At 43.7% G+C, this 5000-nt stretch overlaps 1 protein-coding gene and 1 non-coding gene across 2 annotated transcripts in view; one reads left to right on the forward strand and one right to left on the reverse strand.

Moving 5' to 3' along the window:
- Positions 1-5000, forward strand: part of prickle1b (prickle homolog 1b) — a 42109-nt gene that overhangs the window by 12960 nt on the left and 24149 nt on the right. The gene's annotated exons all lie outside the window — the stretch shown is intronic.
- Positions 721-793, reverse strand: trnak-cuu. The gene has a single exon. It is a non-coding gene; the product is annotated as a tRNA-Lys (tRNA).

Raw genomic sequence — 5000 nt, forward strand, 5'->3', positions numbered from 1 at the left:
CTCATGATGTTGTTTGTTGCATTTTAAGTACAACACATTCACAAGGTTGTAATTATTCAAGCTTCTTCTCTAAACAAGCCCTTACATGCCCTGAAAAGACATTCCTCTCTCTCTCTCTCTTTCTCTCTCCCTCTTCCCATTATCATTATATGCCATCTCTCTATAGTTCACCCTATTCACAACATAGCTTTGCGCTCACCTCTAGGTACTTAAATAGAATGTGTGTGTGTGTGTGAGGGCAGGGGGGTGAGGCTGAGCTGTATCCTGTCACAGAGCTGTTTTATGGGCCAGTGAAGGTGTGAGGACACTCACCTTAGCACTCTTCCCCGGAGGGAGTGACGCCAGCATAAGACTCAGCAACGGAAGTTAACACTCATCAGCAACAGCCCATTTCTACAGGGAGTGTGAAGTTTAAAGTGTGTGTTTGTGTGTATAAGTATATATACTTTTTTGATCCCGTGAGGGAAATTTGGTCTCTGCATTTAACCCAATCGGTGAATTAGTGAAACACAAACAGCACACAGTGAACAGAAGCACACACTAATCCTGGCGCAGTGAGCTGCCTGCTACAACGGCGGCGCTTGGGGAGCAATGAGGGTGCCTTGGGTGCCTTGCTCAGGAGCACTTCAGCCGCGGCCCACTGGTCGGGGCTCGATCCGGCAACCCTCCGGTTACAAGTCCAGAGTGCTAACCAGTGGGCCACGGCTGCCCCAAAGCAGACGCCCAACGTGGGGCTTGAACCCACGACCCTGAGATTAAGAGTCTCATGCGCTACCGACTGAGCTAGCCGGGCAAATTAACGGGAGACCGCGGTGGTCACGTCATGAAACAGGATTAGAACCTGTGACGCTGGCACAATGATTCAAGTGCTTTGCACAGCGACGTCTAGTCCTTTGTGCTACGGGAGCGCTGTGTGTGTGTGTTTGTGTGTGTGTGTGTGTGTGTGTGTGTGTGTGTGTGTGTGTGTGTGTGTGTGTGTGTGTGTGTGTGTGTGTGTGTGTGTGTGTGTGTGTGTGTGTGTGTGTGTGTGTGTGTGTGTGTGTGTGTGTGTGTGTGTGTGTGTGTAAATCCCTCTCACACACACACACCCCTCTTGGTTAAAAGTAAGTGCCCCCATATAAAAGTTCCTCTCTCCAGGGTAAAAGTCTGGGGACGTCAGCATCTCCTGTAACCTCTTTTGCTCACACACACACACACACACACACACACACACACACACACACACACACACACACACACACACACCCCTGTCTGCCAATCCAGAGCACCTTTTCAAACTGACTCCATGGCTGCCTCCTCCACATCACTCTGACATCATGCACTCTCTTCTCTTTGCAACATCTTTTATTGGGTGCAAAACTCATGACAAATACAATGCAAAAGTGCAGTACAGTGCAGTACAGACAGGCTGAGAACAACACACTCACACACACACACGCACACACACACACACACCTTGATGTGCTCATTTTAACACATCTGACAGGTTATTATCCACAAATGCCTTGAGAAGTTTTAATGTTCCTCTCCTGTGATGTTCATGTACAAACCATCTTGATTTCATGGGTGGATTAGAGCAACCCAATCCCCTAATCCTGACACAGGCAAGTCGGAGGATCTACTGAGCCCTGTTGCACTGTGTAGTAATTGAGATTGAGAGTAATTGAGTAATTCAGCTCTACTTTGTACAGATCCCAGTGTGTTTGCTGCAATATAATAGCTGTGTCCATTTCATGACTTTCACTCAGTGTGGACCAATAGAGTTTAGACTGATTATTTGTAAGATATACTTTATTGTCCTCAAAGGGACACGTGTCTTGGGCTCCAGCTACTGCGTAACATAACTTACTGTTGCAACCAACCAACACCAGCTTAAAGAATTACACAGCATACATGACACACAACAACATGTAAACATGTACTTCACTTCAAGACACTTAGTATTACCTGGTATACTTTATTGTCCCAAAAGGGAAATGTGTCTTGGGGTTCAGCCATTGCATCACATAACTATGCTGAGAATTACTCAGCATACATGACACACAACATCATGTAAACAGCTACTCAACAGCAACACGGCCATACAGAAAAATAACATATCCACATATATGCAGCTTGAACATATTCCAGTATAGCACATTGATGTTAACTAAATATATTTCCATGTACAGGTATTTATCAATATATTTCAATATATATATATATTCTGCATATAATTAAATATATTCAGCATAGACTTTCACGCAAGATATCCAAATATTTATTGGGTTCCACAAAACTTGCATAAATACATTCTTCTACTATATATTCATTAATAATATTGTAGCCATCTATTAAAATATAAGCTGGATGCAGCTGCATATATGTGAATATATTTGTTCCCTTGATTTTTCTGTATTGGCGCAGCTCATACAGAAATGGGCATGTGTTATTGGTGTGGTGCATAAGTTCCCATTCCAATACCTATCGAATTGGTTATGTGCCAACTAGCATCACCACAAGTGTTTTATTTATTTATTTTTTACTATTATTAGAATTAATTATATTCAGATGCACCACACGTCTCTTTAGTGTGATACCCTGCAGTCATGTCAGTGTATGAAACTGCTGAGCTGTCATCATTTGCTAGCACAGTGCTCTGAAACCAGGCGTGAGTCCTGTGTGTGTGTGTGTGTGTGTGTGTGTGTGTGTGTGTGTGTGTGTGTGTGTGTGTATGTATGTGCATAAGCCCCCTGTGGGCCACGTCCAAAGGTCTCAGTCTGTCTTCTGCAGAAACCCTGTAAAACACAGGTTTGACGAGGTTAGCCAGAGGTTAGCGGGATAACAAGCCCAACGTGTCAGCTTGGACTCCTCCGCTATAAATAGCAGTTAAGTGTCGAAGCTCCTGGATAATTTCACTACTTTTCCTCCACTCTAGGAGAAGGGATATGGTGATTAGACAGGGGACAGGGGACTTTTACTGGATTTTTATGGCCCTCTCCGTCGGACTGTTGTGAAGGTGTGGAGAGAGATAGCAGTCGTTGGAAAGCCATTAAATCCTGGCACACAGCTTTCTGTTTAGCTTCACGAGGGCAGGACTCACACCCACATGATTATGATGCTTTGCATTGACTCTAAATATGAGCATGGAGCTGTGAAAAGGAGCCGGCCTTTACTTAGGCTATCACAACTTCCTGTTGAACACAGTACGGCTCCCATGAAACCCTGGAGAAAAAGAGTACATGCTTGGAAAGAAAGGGGATTCGTCCGCTGCTTAGCCTTGTGTTTATAGAAGAACTGGTAAAAAGTTCATGCAAGAGCTATCTTCAGACGTTTTTTTTTTTTTTCAATTTGGAATCTGTGTGAGAAGAGTAGGACTATTGTTCAGTGTTCTAGACAGTGTTCTACAAGTTCACGACATCACACAAAGACTTAAAAGCTTTAATGATTTAGACTTCCTCAATGAAGATAAGCAAAACACCTTTGAAGACTATAGGGGAGTCATGCATTGTTCTATTCTCACAGTGCATGTCCATTTCCAAACTGACAGAGTTATAACAGGTGAGAGTTTGATGCCTTTGTTAGTAAATTGGTGACATCCCAATCAAACAGACTGGAAACAGTCTATGTTAATGGCTTGTGGCTGATGTGTTTTGACTAGCACAAAAGCTAGTGGTCATCTACTTTGCATCGTAATGAGCATAACGGGCCATCAGACACATCACAGGACCCCACTGCCAGTGCAGTAAGGGCATTTTTAGTGCTGGGTAATACGTCCAGACTTGTTGCTGACAGTGAAACATATGGTGGCATTTTGTGTGTTTCTGTTTGTGTGTATGTTAGAGTATGCACTTGAAGTGTGTGTGTGTGTGTGTGTGTGTGTGTGTGTGAGAGAGAGAGAGTGAGACGAGTGGACCCCTTGGTGTTTTTTGGCTCTTGATGATGATCTTAAGATGTGAGATTCCCTGTCCGCTGCTCTCCTTCCATTGCATGTCACTCTAAAGTTCCAAATCCTTTGTGCATGTTTAGCGACAAAACAAAGTCGAAAAGCCTTTTGCAGCACAGACAGACAAGGCAAGTCTTTGTGCATGCATGCTGGCTGACTGGCTTGCCTGCATACGGTTCTAATATGCATGCATTTCCTTGAACACGTGTTCGCCTCTGGTGAGAGGAAAGGAGATGGAAAAGTTCCCCTCTCTGCTGTTTGTTGAAGGATGTTTAATGATGCTGAAGGGAAGATTGCTCGCAAGCAGGAAACGAAAGTTCATTAAAAAGAAATATTCTGCTTTGTAACATCCCCCTCTGCACAGAACAGCAGCAGCAGCACAGTTATTTACATCTATAGTTAACTAGTAAGCATTTATAGTTCTGAATAGTTAAGGAGTTAGGCCAAATATGTGTACACTAGTTAACTAGTGCACATTTTGACCCTCACTAGTTAACTAGTAAGCATTTATAGTTCAGGGGTGCAGTTGCTAACCAGTTAGCAACTTAGTTGGTTGGCAATGGGAAATTGCATTGCAACCAACAAAGTTGCTAACTTAGTTAGCAACTATGGTTTTGGGAAACGCGCCCCTGACTAGTTAAGGAGTTAGGCCAAATATTTGTAAACTAGTTAACTAGTGCACATTTTGACCCTCACTAGTTAACTAGTAAGCATTTTGGCTCTCACTAGATAACTAGTGCAGAAAAATGTGGTTCACTAGTTAACTAGTTTACAGGAAAGACTCACTGGTATTGAACACTGTAGCTTGATATCAAGATATCGGAATAAATGTTCATTCGGCTTGCCATAGGACAGCGCCAACAAGCCGAGTCCGCTCAGTAATGTGCATCGTCAAGCTGCAAGACGCATGTGTTTGGTTTGTGCATATGGTAATTAATGATGCTGGCTGGAAGGAACCAAACACCTGGATGCCTGAGATGGCTGCCTGACCGCAGAGGCGAGCCTGAACTGTGTGGGCATTGTTGTCAGTTATGGAGCCCGACGTGTGAATCAGACACACACAACCACACACATA

This window comes from Alosa sapidissima, chromosome 22, assembly GCF_018492685.1.
Source record: "Alosa sapidissima isolate fAloSap1 chromosome 22, fAloSap1.pri, whole genome shotgun sequence".
NCBI lineage: Eukaryota > Metazoa > Chordata > Actinopteri > Clupeiformes > Clupeidae > Alosa > Alosa sapidissima.